General features: G+C 39.9%; 1 protein-coding gene across 1 annotated transcript in view; it reads left to right on the top strand.

Annotated features, from left to right (window-relative positions):
- LOC140693568 (trafficking protein particle complex subunit 9-like) overlaps positions 1 to 21754 on the top strand; it is a 96239-nt gene that overhangs the window by 72286 nt on the left and 2199 nt on the right. Inside the window, exons 8-13 of the mRNA XM_072957356.1 lie at positions 4089 to 4176; positions 10409 to 10595; positions 11148 to 11291; positions 13074 to 13194; positions 19331 to 19530; positions 19834 to 19960. The gene's annotated coding sequence lies outside the window, so the exon portion shown is untranslated. The remainder of the gene's footprint in view (positions 1 to 4088; positions 4177 to 10408; positions 10596 to 11147; positions 11292 to 13073; positions 13195 to 19330; positions 19531 to 19833; positions 19961 to 21754) is intronic.

Raw genomic sequence — 21754 nt, 5'->3', positions numbered from 1 at the left:
GTAGATGCCTTGTATACAAAGAACCCAAGAGGTGCTTAATAAAAGTGTGCTGTCACAATGACAGATATTTTAGAAGGATCAACTCTGAATACTAAAGAGTGTCGCTTATTTCTGATACATATTCAATATGTATTTGTATGATATATTTGAATATGGTTTAAAGTAACAAGGATTCATTTTTTTTTTTGGTGTAGTATGAAGTTTTAATGAAATCTGTATCATTCTAGTGAGACAGGGACTAGTTAAATTGCCTTAATCAGATGACCTTGAAGATTATTTACACAGAATATGTATTGTTACAAATCAGAATTTATGTTGCCGTGTAACCATCCACTCAGACATTTAAATTCGTGGGATTCTGACCAGATCCGTTAAGTTTAGTAAAATCCATATTGATCATTTTCAGGGAATAAACTCCTCTATTTTGTGATTAAAGAAAATTTTGATTTTTTTCTACATTCTTAACAGGTTTAAAATATCAAAACATTGATTTGACATGTCACTTTTTTAATAGAGAGAATAAAGCTCATGCTGTTTTATTATGTAAATAAATGTTTTTGTATGGCAACAAAATTGTATGATATCCTGGCTCTTTTAGTATTTTGCAAGATACTTAGATAACCTACTGTTGGAAAAATACAAACGTGAATTTTATGAATATAGGCCTAGTACAGATCTGTTGGTTTTTGCTACAGTGCAAGACATGAGGCATAGGAGAACTTTGCTGCTGATTGCCAGGAGGACAGATCCCATGTCTCAGTTTCCCCTCCTGTAAAATGAAGTGGCTGAACTGGATTCTTTCCTCTTCTAAGATGAGTTTCCATGAGCCTATATCTTCTGTTTATATTCAGGAGTATTAGCAATATCAGATTAAATACTGAATATCCCTCCTTTCCCCCGAATCAAAGTGCAGCATGTGCTATATAAGTTTTATTTATCTGATTCTCGTTACTGATCCTATAGGCAATTTTTGTGTTGCATCTTTCCTGGTAACCTGGAAGGTCATTTTACCCATAGGTGGCACTGTTGCACCTACTTACAGTCTTAACTTTCCTGTTTGTAAAAGGAGGCTTAAACAACGTTATTTTATTTTGATTACTTTACTTAATGCTTCAGAATAGCCCAATGTCCATTATGTCTGTCTAACTGGAAAAGTTATTCTGCTTATATCTTAGATTTATTCTGTCATCTCACTGTGAACATTTCAGACTTGCTGTGCAAACAATAGCAAAATCGGGCTTTTCTTCTAGTGTTAGAAACCAGTGAGCCGGGATTTTATAAAACAGCTAGAAGCGGCATCTGGAGGAACTTAAAGGTGAAAAGTGTATTGAGTTCCCTGAGTTTTGACCCCGCCGCTGTGTGTTAATTGGTGGTAGGAGATTTGGTACATATACGAAGGGGTGTAGTTTTTGATATGGTTTGCCTGCACGCGCTGCCACTGAGCCACTTGAGCCTGAGTCAGTTCGTTTTGAGTTTTTCCCTCGTCTGTGAGATGGGGACATTCGTATCTGATTTGTAGAATTGTGAGAATTAGAAATTATGTTCAGTGTTTACCACAGTGTGTATGTCAAGAGGGCTCTTAAACTTTAGCTGCTGTTTTGTGTGAAGCCATCATTTGAGAGTCTTTGGCAATTACTAAGAAACAGGAAAATAAGAAGAGATGGTTTTATGATGAAAGATATTTGAGGAGGTTCCATAGTTCCTATACCCATAATTTAGCATCAGCAGAGTCAGAACTGTTACACAGTCGCCCTAAACCAACGTTAAGCCACAGAATTATTTGTTACTTCATATATTTTGGGGTTTAAGGAGATCCAATACTTATACATATGTTGTCTCCAGCAGCCTACTGAGAGATGACACAAAAGAGTAGACAGGCAATAAATGTCTTCTTTGTTACTGATGAAGCCACGTTCTCCATGAACTTCAAGGCTGTGGGAAAATGCGTGTCATGATACTGTGTCCCAGAAATACAGACTCACCCTGTCCCATGTAGCTCTGGGCCACAGCGAGCCTTCCCTTGAGAAGACCTGCCCTTTCATGCACAGGGCTTTCCTGACATGGAGCTGAGCATCCCGCGTGCTTCCCAATGGTGACCAACACTGGAGTGAAAGGAAGGGTTTCACATGCCCTGCTTGTCTCCCCGGACTCACACCTCACTCTGTTAGTGTAATGAGTGCTAGCTGTGGGCCAGGGGCCAGGGGTGTGAAGGGAGAAGCACCCTCCATGGCCCAGAGGAGTGGTTAGGAGACATCCACTCCCTCAGTTTAAACAGGTGGTTGGATGGAACATAAGGGTGCTCCCCAAGAGTGTGTAAAAGGAGAAATAAGGATTTTATTTGGGACTTAGGCTAGCCAGGAAACAGATAAGATGATTAGAGGGGACACTTGTAAAACAATTTGATATTAAGTTGACATTTGTTGAACACCCAAAATGTGCTACATTCTTTTCTGAGCATTTTACAGAAATGAATCCTTCAATCTTCTCAACAAGCGAGTAAGGAAGGTTTGATTGTTATCCCAGTTTTACAGTGTGGAAATTGAGGCACACAGAGGGTAATTAAGTTGGCAAAATCACAGAACTAGTAATTGGCAGAGCTGGTATTTAAACCCTGGCTGTCTGGTTTTGAGGTTCCCAGAGATGGGCTTTGGGTGTTTAGCATTATCGACATCCCTGAATCTTTATACCTCTGTGCATCAGTTAGCCTAGAAAGGACAGGGAAAGGAGTGTTACACAGGAGCTCATAGTCATTTCTTGGCCGCTGTCCACGGAGAGTGCACCGTGATTGGCGTTAATTGACTTCTGGGCAGTAGATCTGTTCGTATAATAGAAATATAGTCCATTGAATTAATCTAGAAACCCTTCCTGCTCCGTTTCTGTCCATGCTTGCCATGTGACTGCCTGCCCGTGATTGGGCCGTGGAGGAGAAAATGTACTCATGGTTGAACTCTGATATTTCAGTCTGGTTCATAGATTCACGTCTTCTGTTACATTAAAAATTTAAGTTTCTGGTTTCCTTGCATCAGTGTCTCATGAGCTTGGTTAATGTGAAACCAGTCCATGGGAGCCCAGGGATGATGACGGTATAATTTCTGAGCACGTTGAGGCACTTCTACCCGTGCAGACGTGGCTGGAGGATGTCCAGCTTCCTCACTGATTTCCCCCAACAGCATGGTCCTCTCCCACCCCTGGATGTGAGGTTGGGAGCTCTCTGAGTAGGCCAGTCAGAGGCCGAGTCCACCAATCAGAAAATGATGAAGTACCTGGAAGTGGGTTTAATAGAAGACAAGGGCTTCCAGGTTGTCAGATGGGCTGTTCGAGTCCATTTGGTGAAAAGCTGTCCACTGTCTGTGGTTGAGCTACTTCTTTGCTGTTGAAAAGTCTGGAGTAGATGAAGGGATTTTAAAAAGCAGAAAGGAGTGATTTCAGGTGGTACGTCCACACCGGTGAGAAGTGATGAATGACCGCCTTTGTGAGTCATAGACAGTCTTACAAACTTCATAAACCAGCTTTAAAAGCTCTTCCATCTGAGTGCACTTCATATGGGGTCCAGATCATCACTGGTCGCACTGTGAGGGCAAGTAACTGATAATGGCAGAAAGGACACGGAGGCATCAAAAAGGTCTCAGTCACTTTCCCTGTTTAAAGGATGCAGCACAGTGTAATATATTTTAGCTGGTTTTTCACTGAAAAGTTTTTAGTGTTTTCTGGGACTCCCCAGTGCCCCAAGGTTCCATGCAGCTGGGTGTCCCCTCAGTGCAGCTCTGTCAGCGCTTGCCCTGGGCTGACGCGGTGTCACGGGGAGCAGGACAGTCAGCGTCCCCGGCTCCTCCGAGCTCCGTCTCCTCATCCGCAGAGCCGGGTTTCTCATCCGTGTCTACTTAGTAGGGTTGCTGAGAATCACACGTGATGCTTCAGGTGTGACTTTTGGTTGTCTCTGTGATTGGCATATAGTTAATATTTGATAGAAACACTTGTTTTTTTAGTATAATTGTAGCACCTAGATTGCAGTGGTTTTTAGTCTGCATTTTTTATAACTTTATTCTTATTTTTAAATATGCACTTATTTTTATTTATTTTATTTGGAGGTACTGGGGACTGAAGCCAGGACATTGTGCATGCTAAGCAGGTGCTCTACAACTGAGTAATACACACCCTCCTTTTCTGCACTTGAAGGTAAATATTGCTATACACAAAATAGCTCTTAAACACCATCATGGGACCTAGTCACTGTATAGACAATTGAACACGTATACTATTTCAATAGGAATAAATGTTTTTGAGACATACATTTCTGAATCTGTTAATGTGCTTAAAAACGATCATAGGTAGTGATAAACACGAATCTTTGATCCAGTACTTCTTAGAGACTGTTTTGCCATCAAGGGAAATTACATTCTACAGAGAAGGCTAATTGGGTCTCTTTGATATTTAGATGGTTTAGCAGATGATGAAGGCTTTCAAAAGCTGACAGTTTTGTATTTTAAAGTAACTACAAAGTTACCTTCTACAAGTTGTAAGTACTAAGCTTGTGAAGTGCCCAGTAATCCAGGGGGTATGTGTCTGTGTCTGTGTCTGTGTCTGTGTGAACGTTGGTGTGTGTGATTTCAGGAAGGTAGAAAGAAATTCCATATAGACTTCTGATACCTTTCTCCTCCATTTCAAGGTGTTGGCATATATTTACACTAATAAATTGATATTCAGTTGTCATTTGGCATATTGGGAATAAGACTTTCTCATACTTGTTTCAGAAGGATTAGGGAGCATGAGCTTAGGAAATGGGAGGAGATAGAGGCAGGGAGGTTCTTTAAACTTTGTGCAGAATTAGAAACAGTAACTTTTCTCTTTTCTTCTAAAGCAAACTGGCACTGAATTGTAACATACTATTACTCAGAATTGCTTTTCTGATCAGATACATGTACCTCAGATTTTTAAATGCAACATGAATGATGAAATGTGTTTTAGCAGTTATTTTTAAAAGTAGTCTCTTTTCAAGTAAAAGGCTATAGCCTGTTCTTTCTTCTAGCGGTACAAGAAATTCTCATTGTTCTGTTGCAATGATCTATGTGCTTACTTTCTTTTTTTTTTTTTCTTTAAGTGCTTTTTTCATTGTGGTTTGAATGAATGTTTAAAATTTCTGGATTTTGATCTTTAGAACATGCTGATTTCTCAGAACTGTTAAAAACCTGATTGTTCACTGCTCTTTGTTTGGTGGGGCACCCTATTGATTTCTGTTGTCTGTTAAAGAGTGAAATTCTTCCTCTAGCCTGCAGATCATTAAGTGAATGGTTTGCAGTGTGCCTTTAAAATTATTTGTATGCATTGAGCATGTTTGTCCAGTGAATTTTAAATTGACTCATTGTAATGACTTTGATTTGATTCTGTGTCTTTTGCTCCTCTCCACAAGAATTTGAATTCTCTGTTGCATTTTGTATACGTGTTCTTTACAGGGGAAGAAATTTTGCATTTTTTACAGAGGTGGGTTTTCCTATCCCCTCTGAATGCCTTCTAAAATTGATACAATAAAAATCAGTTATTGCAGTGCATAAATATTTCATAAATTATTTTTTGGCATAATCAGAAACAATGACCAAGAATGATAATAAAAAATACGAAAACCTTCCTTCCTTTGAAGAATAGAAATCAGGTAGTCAGGCTCCCTCATGCTTTGTGCCTGACACACTTAATCTCATGTCATTGTGTATCATGATTCGGAGATGGTATTGTTTCAGGTTTATAGATTTTTGTTTTAACATTTGTGTTGAATTCTTTCTCCAGGCTGATGTTTCCTGTTGGGTTTGTGGAAAGAGTAGAAGGGAAAAAAATACTTTGTTTTGTTTTCAAGAGGCCTGAGTTGATGGGAAAAGAGTTGAGGGTGGGCTGAGGAAAAGAGTGACACTCTCTCTCCTCCTGGTTGAAATTGATAAACAAAGAAATCAATTAAGTATATCGATATTTGACCAAAAGAAGTTAGCGAGCCCAAACTGGCTAGAAATGCACAATGGAAATTACTGAATTCAGCTTCAGAATGAGGTGCTTTACCAAGTAGAAGCAGCTTAGAGCAATCAGAAAATCAGTAATATGATGAGATATAAATGGAATATTATATCTTTTATTGCTGAAACTTTTCTACGTTAAGTTGTGTAGAGCTAAAATTAAGTTTCAATCACCAGGAGTTAAGAGAGTGAGTGGTACTGTAGGATCGTTATTCACGGATGTGCCTAGACCCTGATAGAGTGGCTGAAGATGGCAGGAAGAGACCCACATCCAGGATTTTCATCCTAGGGTGTCCTCCATAATGGTTCCATGTGGAAGCAGATGATTGGGTTAACAAATTGTAACACACCCCAGTCGCCTCTGAATTTTAAGAAGAAAAAATATGCTTTGATACTGCTTTACAAGCAAGTTCCTGTGCATCCTCACTCCAGACGCCTTGCCTTAAAAAGCAGAGACAATGCTTTGCTTGTGTAGTTGAGGTTTTAGATAGCACTCTGCTGGTTGTAAAGCAAGGACCGAGACCCTCAGCTATAAACGCTGGGCTTGTGTGTTGTTAGATAATGTATTATCCCCAAAACAAGGACCTGGCTGGTCTGGTGGTCTGCTTTTTAATGAACATATCTAAAAATGTATCTTGTTCCCCTCACCCCATGACTTCCCTAAAGATACACTAATCCTTTGTACTCATTGTGTATTCTACAATCTCTGCCTCATCCTGTCTTTCCCGAATTTCCTCCTTACTATCTCACAACTGTTAACGAAGTTTTCCTTTGATTATACCCTATAAATATGGGAGTATTTGAGAGGCTTATGGAGATGGCTCCCTAATCCCTCTCGATTTCTTGACTTTTTCCACAGAGTCTTGAATAATCATTCCTTGTCAGTAAGACTTCTTCCAGCCAGAACCCACAGTTCCAGGTGAGAAGGATGCAGGCTTTATCTCTCCTACCGGAGGCAGAGACAGAAGAGAATTGAGATATGCTCCCCCGTGATCCCTTCCTGCCCCAGGTCTACTGCAGTTCACCTGCAGCCTTCTGGCCTCTGCTCAGAGGGCCTCTGTCCCAGGACAGACCTCAGCGTTTTCTTCCCTTGTCAATATTTCCTGTGCCTTTCAGAACTTGGTCTCTTCTCTGCAATTCAAACCTGGCAGATGTGATGGTGGTCAGCGTGCTGGTGGGCAGTCCTTTGGGGACCCCCAGGAGCCATGCTGATTCTCCTTAGTCTCTCAATCGGGGTTACAGAACAGTCGAGCACAGAAGGAAGCCCATTCTCGAGATGTCAACAGAGCATTTCATCACTTTCATTTTATTTTTCAATTTTTGGTGGAGAAATTATTTGTAGTGAACTGTTCCAGATATTTGCCGCCTGCTTTCCTCATCACCATTCCTTGTTGTCTCTGGTGCTAGTTTTATAAACCAGGTTTCTTCTCTGGTCATTTCTGGCAGCTGGGCTTGCCGAATCCTTGATCTGTATTTGAAACAGAATGCTTCCTCGTGATGTCAAGGTGATTTTCCTATTTCTGAATATTTCGTGTACACTCAGCAACTGTTTCAAGTGAAATGCTCTTGTCCAATTTCGGTTAACTCACATTTGCTGATCTCCTGCTTTCATGCTGAGAGCAGTTTCTTTTTCCTCTAATAAAAGTTAGCAATTTGCATTTACTATGGAAGATACTGGCCCAAGGTCCTTTTGTTCTTAAGAGTTTTAATACAATTCACCCATTAAAATGTACATCGGTTTTTACTCTATGCCCAGAATTGTGCATCCCATTCAATCTTAGAATATTTTCATCCCCCCAACAGGAAGCCCTGTATGCATAAACAGACATTCCCATCTTCCCCATCCTCCCCCAGCCCCAAGGAGCCACTTTTCTCTCTGTGGATTTGCCTGTGCTGGACATTTCATGTAAATCGAGTCACTTCATATAAGTGGAAACGTCTATTGTGACTGACTTCTTTCACACTGAGTAACGTTTTCAATATTTGCTCATGTTGTGGCCCTAGTCACTATTCTATGCTATGCTATTGCTGAATAACATTCCACTCTATGGCTGGGCCCCACTGTTTACCCATTCATCAGGTGATACGCATTTGGGTTGTTTCTGTTTTTGGCTGTGATGAGTAATGTCGCCGTGAACACTCATGTGGTATTATTTATGTGGATATTTGTTTTCAGTTCTCTTACGTGTGTGCCGAGAGAGCAGAATTGCTGGGTAAGTCAGAAACGAAATGTTCAACTCTCTGAGGCCCTGCCAGGCTGTTTTCCAAAGTGGCCACGCTGTGTTACATCCTCACCAGCAAGGGCTGCGTGCTCCGCTTCCTCTGTGTCCTCTTTAGTGCTTGTTACGCTTTTTTTTTTATTATACCCTATTGTAGTGAGTGTGAAGCGGTTTCTCCTAGTGGTTTTGACTTGATTTCCCTTACAGCTAATGCTATTGAACATCATTACATTATGTTTTATGGACATTTGTATATTTTCCTTGAAAAATACCTTTTCAGATACTTTATTAACCTTTTAATTGAGTTGCCTTTTTATTGTTGAGTTGTAGGGTTTTTTTTTCTTCATTTTGAGATACAAATTCCTTGCCAGATAAGTGATTTGAAAAAATTTTCTCCTCTGTGTTGTTGTTTCACTTTCTGGATGGTGCCCTTTGAAGCAAAGTTTTAAATTTTGATGAACTGCAATTTGTCTCTGTTTTCTTTGTTTCTTGTGCTTTTGGGGTATTATTTAAACTCTGAGGTATTTTATTTAAGCTTTTATATATAAAATAACTTAATTCTTAGGACCGTTATAGGAGATGGGTGCAGTTGTTGTCCCCAGTCTATGGATAGGAGACTGAGATGCAGAAAATTTCACTGAAATATCAGTGTCACATCTACCTAGTGCTGTGGGATTTCAGACCCTCATGTTTGTCCCCAGCATTTGTGATCTTCACCACCATGCTCCACTACTGCCTGGAATCGTTAATGAAAATGACTTTCATTTTTTGATTTCTTGTTAGTTTGTTTTCTCATTGGGGACCTCATCTCCTTATTTTCCTTTCGGATATCAGTGTAGATTTATTTTAGGTCTCATGTAGGCAGAAGCATTGCTATCAGTTAACTTCTTTATTACTCACTCTCCAGTGATGATTGTTGCTAGTTGACCTAACCAAGTCATGCTTAAGTCTTTCCTGCTAATGACACTAAAAACAGTCATGACTTATAGAATGCTCAAAGAAAGTACTTGATTGATTTTATTTTGCTACCCAATCAAACCAATCAAGTAAAAACCCCAGTGTTGACACAGACTATAAGCCCTCCAGAATAGGATCACTGTCTTCCTTCTGTTTCATTTATTTGGTCACAGTGTCTGGATAGTGACTTGCTGTCCAGCAGTTTTGTGAGGATATGGTGCTCGTGAATCATTGTAAGGACAGAATTTTGACAACAGATTGTGTTGTTCATTTCACAAGGGAAAAGATAATATAGAAATACTGCTCAGATCTATTTTAAAATTAAGCTTGGAATTTTGAGAAGAATTCAAGAAACCATAAAAAGCTCTTTTTCAATAATTTTAGATCTATCTTAGACACATATGGTTACATAGCAGAGTAAGTTATCAAGTACATTTGACAATAGGAGTGTAATATTGATTATTTGTTTTAGTTGAAATATTCTACCTGGGATAAAGTAATCAGTGCCCATAAATGAACAAATATGTTTGTATTTCTATGCAACATGGGAGCAGAGTTCATGTTTCTATATAATATGTATGACTGTGTGTTTTAATCTGTCTGTCAGTGTTTTTATAGTTTTTCAGCAATGTTGTAACTTCAGAATTCTTCTAACATATTCACTCCCGATACTACTGCAGTTTGTACTGTGTATCCTATCTTATGCATGGGATTCCACTGTCCCCTCAGTGAGGAATTTCCTCTCCTATTGAGCTAGTAGCAGAGTTAAAGGAACAGTGATTTCAAGGCCTTTGCTCTCCACGTGTTCGCAGTTTCCTGTCAATCACGATTTTCTCTTTCTTGTGTTTTCATTGTGCAATTAGAATTTTTGAAAATAATTATTAATATGTTTCACCAGTCTTCCTAGAAATTTGATGTGTTTGTGCTTTTCAGTTTTCAATTTATGAAAATTGTAAATGCAGACTTGTTTTTAAGTGGTCCTTTTTCACTAGATATTTGTTTACCTCTTTATAGTTAAAATAATTTTCCCCAATGAATGAATCGGTGTGCATGTTTTAAAAGATACTTTAGTTTTTATTTTTCTTATTCTAACAGGTATATTCGTTGTACAGAATTTAGAAAATAAGGATAAACACAATAATACCTTAAAAATGGCCTCTAATCTCACTTGTAGATACAGTTGTAATGTTTGAAATTGAGAATTACAAGTCCTCTCACTTTGTTCTACTCTTTCAGGTACGTTTTGGTTACTGAGACCCTCGAATTCCCATATGAATTGTAGCAGAAGCTAGTCAGTTATTGCTGAGGAGCCCGCTGGGAATGTGATCAAGACCACGTTGTATGTGTGCTTCACTCTGGGGAGCACTGCCATCCCAAGAATATTGTCATGTGATCCAGGAATTTGCGTGGTTTGTCTTTCCAGGTATTTAGGTCTTCTTTAATTTATTTCAGCAATGTGTATGGTTTACATAGTATTATTTTACTTTAATTTTTGCCTTTATACTGAGGACAATTGTGCAAGGTACCAAGATTAGAATTGTATTATAGCCCCGCAACTTGCTGCCACCATGGACGCTGTGGTCTCTCTTTGCCCTTTGTAAAATCTCGCACAAAATAGGACCTAAGTAACTCTCTCTTGAAAGAATGATTATATGATTGCTGGATGACGCTTGAGAGTCCTTGTGATGATGTCTTTTTCCCAGACTTTCCCCTCTTCTTAAATATGCCCTTTCTCTTCCTTTCCTCCAGCCTGGGTTTCAGCCTGCCTGTGGCATTGATTTTCCTTGTCTGTGGACTCTTCTTTTCACTAGTTCATGATAATGTTACATGTCGGCTGTGGAAACTTGCTAGATGTCAAGAAAGAGCAAATCCATTGCATGCTAGTATTTTTAGAGTGTGTTATTGAATTATCAATTGAAATTAAATCAGGCTGACCCATTGAGCCATCCCCTGAGCTCTTTTTGCCTTCCTACAGGTGATACTGCTCTCGTTGCTGCATGTGCCCTTCCCCCAGACTTAGTTTTGGAGTTGAGTAAATCACCATCACTGGAGCCCTCTCTTTAAAAGATGAAGAGAACATTTGCTCCTTCTCCCTGCTTGGGGACTTGGATGAGATGAGGTAACAGATAAAGAATGAAGCCCCACCTCATTCTGACCACTGCTCTTTCCGTTCATTTCTCCAGGGGAAGAGTACAATTCAAAAATATAAAGATTGTGAGCTAATGAAATATACAAGACAACTGATCATTTATTAAATACACTTTCATGCCAGAAACAAATGTATTATACACACAAAAAGCACATAAATTACGGTAGTACTGTGGTTACAAACGTGGGCCGAGTTCGAGTCCTGCTCTGGAGTGACAAGTCCTGTGAAATGGAGAACTTGTAGGTCGGCTTAGCCTCTCCCGGACTTTTTTCTTTCCTGCAGAGACAGGGCTCGCTAGTCATCCCTCCCCCGTAGAGGTGCTGTGGGTTGTAAACGACGCGCGTGGGCAGGCCAAGCACAGCTGCTCGTTCCTCGTAAGTGCAGGATAGCACAGCTTTTGCGGTTACGGCTTTATGATCGCACCGTGTAGACCCTCAGTGCTCCGAAGGGATGTCTTGCGGATTGGAGATGGGATTCTCACTTCTGTAAATACCCAAAGATTGTGTTATTGAGCCTTGCTGATATAAATCTATTCTTTAGAAAGTACATAATGTAGATATATTTTTCAAACATGCATGCTTTTTTTCTTTTATTATTTATACTTCTACCCTCTCATCACGTGGTGTGACTTTTGATGGAATCCAGGAAACAGTCCTAAGCCACCTGCCTCTTCACACTTCTTCGTGATGGTTTTCTTCCTTGACTAGAAGAGGGTTTTGCATAGGAAATTTTGTTTGCTCCCCTTCTCTTGGAGTCTCCCTGTTTGTCTGCCCATCTCTCACCTGTCCATCTGTCCATTTCTCTACCCACTCATTCTTCTGACTTGTTCCAAGAAGCACTTCAGGCAGCTTACAGAAGAACAGATACCAAATAAACAGGTGAGAAAATGGGGCCAAGTTCACAAATTGAGGCTCGGAGTTGAGCCTGTGTGAGAGTTGCAGGCGTGAGACACACGCCTCTGCCTTGTGACTTATAAGATAGACAGCATCAATGTTCCTGAGGCTCCCAGCACACACAGGGAAGCAGGGTTTGTGGGAGATGCTCACTGGCTGTGAAATAAATAAGTGGCTTAGGAGAAGCCCAGCCTTTCCAAATACTAAGACTTAGGAGAATATTTTGAGTGTCTTCCAAAATCTGAGTATTGCATCTTTTCTTTTTCAGAGTTTTATGTATAGTTGGTTAACATTCTATAACTGGAAATTTCTCCAAAACTGCTGCCCACGTGAGTCCCATGACTCGGGAATGGGGTGGTTCTGCTCATTGACGGGTGTTGGCCAGAAATGGAAAATGACAGCCTCCAAGGAGCCTGGGATTAAGCAGTTATGTTTTGTCAGTGCTGTAGATTTCAGAAAATGCTTTTACCGTTTCTCTCCATCTGAGGAAGCAGCGTGCTCTCTTCCCAGCATCAGGAGTTCAGGGTCTCGGGATGGTGGGGGCTGACTGCACTGCCGTAAAGACAGCTGAGCTAGTCACTGCATGTGTGGTGCTTTCACGTAGTGCATTTCATGTTTTTTAAAAGGTTTCAACATGTAGTTAATTAACTGAGTTAATTAACATTTAATAAATATGAGGCTTTTTTGAAAAGACAGTTATAGGCAGAATATAAGTTGTGAACACTTTAAAAATGGCTTCATTAGTGAAATTTCAGTAAGGAAGGTTCAGTTTATCTTATTTACGCCTCTCTTTAAAAGTAACAAAGAAACAAGACAGAAAAAGCAGAGGATTACTTCTGTTCTTCCTCTCGGCTTGCAGGTGCCCTCACCTCCAGTGGCATCCATCCAGACACCAGCACTGACACTGGCCGTGCTCAGAAATGCCTCAGCCCTGAAGACACAACTGACAAATGGAAGGGAGCCGCGTCCTGTTACAGCAGGTGCTCTCACTTTGTGGGTCCTTATGTAACTGCGTGGTGTTATTCAGGATCGCCCTTTCTACACTGTGTGACGGTGCTGCGGTGTCTCCTAGTTATTTGTTTCTGTAACTACTCATGTATTTTTTCCAATGTGTGGTACTAGACATCTAAAAATGCATTTTTCAGATGAAAAATAATGTGTATTTAATATAAAAGTCTGAAAAAAGAGTCAAAAGGGTCTATCCTGGTCCCAGTACTCAAAGATAATAATTAACACTTTAACATCTATTTTCTGTTCTTTTCATCAGTGTGTATCAGCTCTGTCATAAAAACCAGTGAGCACTGTGTGCCTGTTTACTGTGTGGAGACCTCCATTTTCCATTCGGCTTATTACACATTTTTCTACAATATTCTATCTCCCCTGACATGATTTTTAATGACCAGTATAGCATTCTGTTTTGTGGAGGCATCGTCCATTTTACTTTGTATTTAAGTAAACTTTTAAATTCCAAGTATACTTAATTGAAATTCTGAAAAGAGAACTGTGGTGGTACCGAAAGTCCCCTACTTCCCTTCCCCTTTTTTCCTGAGAGTAAAAGCTGCTGACAATGTGGAGTATATATTTCATGACCTTTATGCCTTTGTCATATATATATACACACATACATACACGTATATGAGAAATCTATGTATATGTGTGTGTATATATGCTTTATTGAAAAATAAGGCCATACTATATGTTTTCTGTAGCTCGGTTTATTCACTAACATATATATCATAGACCTCCTCCCACTCCAGACTCACCCGGTCCTTTCAGATAGAGTAAAGGGGTCTCCTGATGTGCAGGTTTGGTCTCTTGTGTAACGACACCTTTCGTGGGAGAGTACTGTGGACAAGGCCATGGACCACGCTGAAACGCTGCAACTTTAGTGCCCACAGCTCTCCGTGATTTACCGCATCATTGTCTTGATGGTGAACACTTAAGTTTTCTCCATTTTCCACTGTCAGAAAGGGTGTTTGACTGGCATCCTTCTTGTACAAACATTCCTGTGATCTTGTATGAGTATTCCTTTAGCTAAGGTTTCTGGAAATTTAGTCCTTGGATGTGACAACTTCATACATCACAGGATGCTTTCAAGTGAATCTTGAAATTCCTTCTCCTGTGGGGCATGAAAAGATGTAGAATAACTTATGTAACCAATTCTCTATCGCTGGATATGATTTCACTTCAGCATTTCTTCCCACCATTGTAAACAGTGCTGTGCAAATGTTCTGATGAGTACATCTTTTTGAACTGATTTTTTCTAAATGTAACGATTCCTAAAAGTGGAGTTCAGCCTGTGTGCACACACGTTTTTCAGAGTTTACATATCCATTGGCATGTCATCCTCCAAAAGATCGCTCACAGTTTGTTGTCTCAAAGATGGACACTAGCTATAATATCTTTTAAACATATTTGCCAATATGACGAGCAAAATGATTTTCATTATTTTAGTTTGCACTTGATGACCAGTGAGGTTTTGAGCATTTTTCACCCATTAGCCATCTGACTTTTAAAAAGTGAATGATCCCTTTTGTCCTTTGCAAACATTTAAGTGGGGGAGCTTCTTGCTGCTTTGTGACAGCTCAATGTGTATTATGAACATTAACCCCTTGTCTTCATCAACATGTATCAGAGAGCTTTTACTTGTCATTTCTTGCCTTTCATTTTGTTCAGTAGGTTCATTATTGTTGTGGCCCAAAATAATCTTAAGATAGTAAATGTCTTCTTTTTGGGTTTTATTCTTAGAAATGCTTTCTTATAATGGTATAAATTTCTTCTGTAGGTTTTTTCAATCTCTAAGATGGAGATGATAATGGTACTTGTTACAGTGAGGAGAAGCTGAATTGATATGAGCAAAGAGTTGTATTTGCTCTTATTAGTACTTTCTAATATTTACATCATTTTCTGTAATTTTTCTTGTGGTCATTTTGACGGGAATAGAATTTGTATTTTCCAGGTATTCTCTGATTGTAACAAGACAATTATTAAATTAATACTTTGCTTTTTAATTTGAAATCCCACCTGTAAAAAATACTTATGTATACTAGAGTCTCTTTTTGAGCTCATGATTTATTTCTGTCAATCTTACTTTCTTACTCTAGCACTATATCTTACATATTGTAAAAATTTATTTAATATATTACAGTGTGAATTTTTTGATTCTTTTTTCGATCCCTAAATTTCTTGGCTTGTATTATGACTTTATTATTCCTGAAGAATTCTAATATAATTTTTTCAAGTTAAAAAAAAAAGATAAGTGTTGTCATGGGATTTTTTAGTAATTTTGAATTATCTTTACGAGAACGTACATCTTTAAAACTGCTTTCCTCCATACAAAAGGTTGATGTCTCTACTTTCACACTTTTACTTTACCCCTCAGTACAGTCCTGTACTTTCTCCATGTACAACATGGGCATTGTTTTTGAGTTTATTCCAGATTATTGTTGATGTTTTTGTTAATTTTTTAAGTGAGAAATTTTTGCTATTATATTTTTTAACTGTTAAAACTGACACCTAGGAAGGCAGATTCGGTTTGTAAATACTCACTTTGTAACTTCTCATTTAAAATTGTAAGTATTAAGTACTTGTTACAGAATCCTTTCTTTTCTGTTTTTAAAAATTTGTTTCCAAGATTCTCAAAATGGTCATAGCTAAGTAGTATAGGTGGGGAGACAGATGGAGAGAGGTAGTGTGGCTCATGTACAAACTGTGAGCACTTTCATGGCTGCCTTTATGCTGGAAAAGCTGATAAACAGTCCAGCTTAAACCAGGGTGGCTTTGTATGCACTTGAAATCCAGCTTTCCTGCCTGTATGGTGAAGCCTGGTAGGCGTGGCAGGTAGATGATCAAGGTCGAATGGAGGTTATTGGCTGCACAGAGCACTGTGTCTGAGAATTGGAGTCCATCGCCATGGGAAATGCTTGGTGCCAGGAACAATGCAGAGGAGCTGGGGAACCTTGTGTTAAGGATTTTCCAGCCCTGGGAGTGGGAATATCAGACTCTGCATTCAGATCTGAGTTTGAATTCATCCTCTTTAGTTTACTTGTCCTCTGACTTTTGTCAAGCTATATACCGTCTTTCACTTCCTGTTTTCTTGTCTCTCAAATTAGGAGAATTACATCCTGCTGCTAGAGTGTTTGATCAGGTTAAATAATTTGTGTCTATAAGATGTCACATACAGTCACAAGCTCAGTGAGAAATGGGCTGTCGCCTGTTCTTCTGCAGCTCAGTGCTTGACAAGACATGGGGGAAAGCCAGTCCCTAATTTGTGTGTGATGCAAGTAGGAACAAAATTAATGTCTTGCCTTTCCCTAGCAGTATTCTTACAGCTTTGCTTCATTTACTTCTTTCCTCCTTTCCTTTCCCCTTTCCCATCCTCCACCAAAAGAGCCTCTCAGAAAAATAGATTCAAATTACTTTAAAGGTTGGCTCATCCTCATGAAATGATAGTATCATAAAAAAAACTGTGCAAATCCCAGAATATATTTTATATGATTTACACACACACATGTGCGTGCAAACACACACACACACACAATCAGTCTACCTCCCACTTACAGAGGGAGAAGGTCCACTTTTTCTGAGTTTTCATTCACAGAGAGTGAGAACAATGTCTCTTACACAGACTTTCACCAGGCTTCGTGCATGGTGTTTTTAATTGAATTTCTGTTTGTGGCCATAGATATAGTCTCCTAATAGAAGAGAGAAAGTGGAGACATAGACATTCCGCTGAGATATTGGTGTCATCATATTTTAGTTGTAAAGGACTTAAGACAGCATAGAGTTGCAACATTTTATGGGTGAGAATCCATGATGTTGTAACTTAGACAAGAACCTGGGTCTTCTGCCATCTTGTCCACGCGGGTGAAGAGGCAACTGGGCAGGGGATAGTAGGGATCCTTCCTGCTTCACTTCCATGTTCTTGCTAGTTTTCATTTCAGCTGCCTTTAGTTTATGTTCATGAGGCCACTCATGGGAAGGTCACTCTGTCCTGATAGATTGAGTTTCTTATCAGCGAAAAGCTCTGGACCCACTCATATTTCCCAGAGTTTTCTGCTGACCTGCTGACACTTTATATAATTGAGACCTAAGAAACTACTGAATATAAAATCCTTATTGTTATCGTTTCCCCTCGAGTTCCATAGGAATGGGGTGCTGTCTCAGGCTGTCTAAAGCCAGATCTGAACAAAGATAGGGTGATGGGCTGTGCTGCTGGACCTACACAGTCGAAGGGGATTTCCACCTTAGCTTTATAATCAGGCAGATTAGTTCAAATCTTGCCTTTACCAATTATTATCTTTGTGTCTTGGGGGAGAAACTGTACTTTTTTGTGTCCAAATTTGTTTATCTGTAAATAAGTTCAGTATTTATTTTAAGGTTTCTGTTTTAGAATTGAATGAGCTAATTCATTCATTTATACCTAAAATAGCGATCGCATGGTTCTATGCTGGTGCCTTGGTAGTTGATTACTAAGGGAATCGGCAGTGAGAATGGGGGTGGGGGACCCCTGGATAATAGAGCTTATATTCCAGGATATGCTTGTAAAAGACTGGATGTGCAGTAGATTTTTAGTAAATATCTACTCCTTTCCTAATCTGCATTGATTGTTTATATATCATTATACAAATATATTAACAAGTTTTATTGCAATTTAAATATTTTTGTAGTATTTACATTATGTAGCTATAAAAATACATGAAATAAAATGATTTGACTTTTATTTTCTTTTCAATAAGCAAAACAAAATAAAATAGAAAAGAAAAAAGTCTTGAGGGAGTAGAAATAATTTTATTTCTGTGGAATCAATTCCTTGTAATAGGTCTTTGTCATGTTGTTAAACAGCATATAAAATTGATAGGTTGTGACATACTGGAAATGAGGAAACAGTGGAGACATACTACCTCTAATGCAGTCATTTTGTTACCAAGTCCAAACTCGTTCTGCTTGCTGCATGACAGGCCAATAAATGGGGAGATGAGATGTTGGAGTAAGGAATAGTGACTTCATTTGAAAATCTGGCAGACCCAGAAAATGGCATATTGATATCCAGTAGAACTCTCTTCCCCAAAGCAGAATTCAGTCTCCTTTTATACTAAAAAGCGGCGGGGATGTGGTTGGTTGTTGCAAACTTCTCGCTGTACGAATTGTTTGTCCTTGGAATCCTTTGTTCCTGCAGCTGTCCATGGTGGGTCAAATTAAGGTGCCCCCGTAAAACCTCCAAATAAAAGAAAGGTTATTATCTATTTTGCCACTTGCCATCTGTACATAAGTGTAGAAGAGCTAATATCCTTAAAGATCAGAGCCCGGAGAATAGGCTGTCCTGGATATTTCAGGCTAAAGGCAACTTTTTTTCACAAAAGGTGCAGAGATAGCAAGTCGGAGCCTAGAAAACAAGGTACAGGTTTAAAGCCAAACGAACACATCAAACATGGAGTCAAATTTGTTCTTTTCTTTTACAATTTCTTTTTCTAACTCATAAATAATTTTAGTAAGAAACATGAGAAATTTTTTTTATTTTTGCTTCTTAATAACGGATTACAACTACACTTTAGTGAGCAGGGATGCTGTGCGTGCCTTGGGGTCACAGCAAACTCTTGTTGGGGGTGGTCGACCCTGTAACATACCTGATGTCCCGTGAGTGTTGGTGAGGGTCCCCCTAACCAGGGGCTCTATTCAGGAACCACCATATGCGCATTGACCTCTGGCACCTCTTTTTCAGCTGCAGGAAATTTTTTCAGATTTTGTGATGGAAAAATCTCTCCAGCTGCAGATAATCAGGGAATAAAGGAAGAGGAAAAGCGCTTGAAGTAGAGTAGAAGAGAAGGACAGAATATCAGGGAGCGTGGGGACTTGGCAGCGGGGCCTCGGGAGAGAGAGGAGCAGAGGTGTGGAGGGTCCCGGCTATGGAACTAGCTCCTGCAACTTTCCCCGCACCCAAGCCACACAGCTTTTAATTGGGCCCAGGACTCCCTCCTGTCTGGATGTCACCCTGGGCAGAACTTTGAGAATCGAAGCTAAGGGGTGGTCAACACTCACCTAGGGGGTCACTGAGGACTTTGCTCAAGTCCACATTGACTTTTCCAGTCATGTGCCTTCACCTGTTCTTTATCTCAGGATCTGAGAAGCAGGAGCAAGGAACTCATGGAGAGATCCAGGAAGATATCTGACTGTGTTAAGAGACGACAGTCACAGTGACACGTGGAGCGAAGACACTTGCAGTAAAGTAAAATAACTTCACAACTATTGCATCAGAGCTGCAAGTGTGAGAGAACCTAAGCCTGTCTCAGAGTGCAGGGGACAAGAGAAAAGGAATGGTAAAATTACCACTGACATTTGAAATTTTGTTAAAAAGAATGCTACTGTTAATTGTATCACTTGAATGTATGCAGGTGTTTTTCTATGAGCATTCATAGGTTCACAAAACCCCACCAGCCACTCTTGCTCCCATCTGGTGTGGGCTTTCTCAAGCACAGTGCCCTTCCTGCTTGGGTGGGCCACGCTGCTGGTCCTCGCCTGGGGCCGGACTGCTACAGGACACTGAGTCCCCGAGGCACGACCTGGGATACATGACAGGAACATCTCTGCTCTTGGCTGAGGGCCTCCGTTTCCCCCTGCAGTGTAAGAATGCCGGTGACTCAGTTAGAAGCATGCATCCAAGCCATCCTTCCGTGTCATCACCATCTAGAAGCGGTGCCTGAATATTCTGAATTTCTGCAGAATGTTGTTTGCAATCACCTTGAACAAGTGAGTGTGTGTCCTCTTTCAAGTGGAGGAATTACTGCCGTTTTCCTGGAACTTACTCACCACTAGTCCATCTGAATTTTCTGTGCTAGGATTCAGTATAGCCTGCTAATAACTCTGCAGTCAGATCTTGAAACCCTGATGAAGAGGATTATTTATTTTCTTTCCTTATATGATAGTATTTTACTTTCAAAATTCTGAGTTTTCTGTTCTTGGAGGAATTTTTTTGGGGTTTGGAGAAACAACTTTGCTCTTACCATCTTTGTGACCTGTTGCTATATGCATCTCACCTGTCTTCTGTCACTTGTGAGGCGGTTCCATTTGTGACCCTGTCCGGGTTATTCATGTTATAAAACATAAAATCTGTAAAAGTACAGAACCCTTTTACTCCGAAGACATTCCACAAATACTCCTTTAATCTGTGTGTGGTTTTAACAAGACACAAACATTAGAACATATACTTGCAGGTTGCCAGTGCAAAATCCCCAAATGAATAGTCTAGCTCAACATCTAAAATCTTTCTTATCTACCTTGGATATGTATGGATAAGTGAAGCAGTTTGCTAAGAACCCAAGACCAGGTTTAGGATACAGGCTGATGTAGCTCAGCGGGTCCTCCCAAGCTGATGCTCTGCCAGAGAGTGGGGTTGAGGGGAGAGGGCGTGCCCTGCCCTCCATGAGCTGACAGTTTCATGGCAAACACCTTCACAAGGTGAAGAAATTGGGGTTTCTTCTATGAACAGTGGGTCTGAAAAGAGCCCAAAAAGCATGGGAGTGACACAATCCCATTTGTCTCAAGTAGGGGAGAGTGGCTGTGGGGCCACTTGGGAGACTCGTGAGTCCAGGTGGGCAGTGTTGGTGGCTTCCACTTGAGCGGTAGGATAGTGGGTAAAAGCGAACAGATTGAAGGCATGTTTAGATGGTAAAAAGAAAGATTTAAAGCTGTCTGTGAAGGTAGGATGGAGTAAGGCCCAGGTTTCTGGGTGGATTAATGAGTTAAATGATGGTCCTGCTGTGTTCTGAGGAGGGAAAGCTGCAGAGGGATTTCTGGGGGAAAACTGATGAGTTCAGCTGTGGGTAAAGTGAAAGGTTGTTAGATGTGTGGTCTGGGATCTCAGGTGAGAGCCAGTAGTGAGTAGGGAGAGGGGAGAGAGACTTTCAAATAATTTTATCTTGTGAACATACATATAAGGATGAGTAATGACACACTTAACCCCTCTATATTCTGTATTTAAAACCCAGTAACATTTTGCTATATTGGTTGCAGGGGTTCTTAATTTTTTAATACAAATAAAATAAATAGAAACAAAATAGTGGAGTTAATGAATATCTTAGAGTTGATGTGTGTCCTTGTATGTATTTTGATTTCTCATCTTTATAAACATAATCTACAAAAAGTTAACTTGCTTAGAATAACAGTTAAACACAGGGACATGACACACTCTGTTGGGGGTTGAAGGTGATATCTTTGGCAAATTATATAGCCTCTCTTTGCCTTTGTTGCATCTTCTGTGAATGCCCCCGTGCCCCTCATCACAGCTGATTTCCTAGACTAGAAGTTGGGAGGGAGGCTGCTGAATGGAGTAAGAGGTGGCAACTGCTAGGAACAAAGAAGACAAAGACAAAAACAGATTAAAGCCGAGAAACTGAGTCCTAATACCCTCAAAGGAAAAATAATCCCGCAGTGTTTTGAGCCACTTATCGTAAGGGAAACAAAATCACGTGGATCCAAATCTCTTGAGCATATGTATATTGTGGGTGGGAGGGTATCATCAGAAAAGGGTTGAGAAGAGGCTTT

Source organism: Vicugna pacos, unplaced genomic scaffold (genome assembly GCF_048564905.1).
Source record: "Vicugna pacos unplaced genomic scaffold, VicPac4 scaffold_19, whole genome shotgun sequence".
Taxonomy (NCBI): domain Eukaryota; kingdom Metazoa; phylum Chordata; class Mammalia; order Artiodactyla; family Camelidae; genus Vicugna; species Vicugna pacos.
The sequence above is the reverse complement of the archived record's forward strand: the minus strand, read 5'-3'. Positions and strand labels throughout refer to the sequence as shown.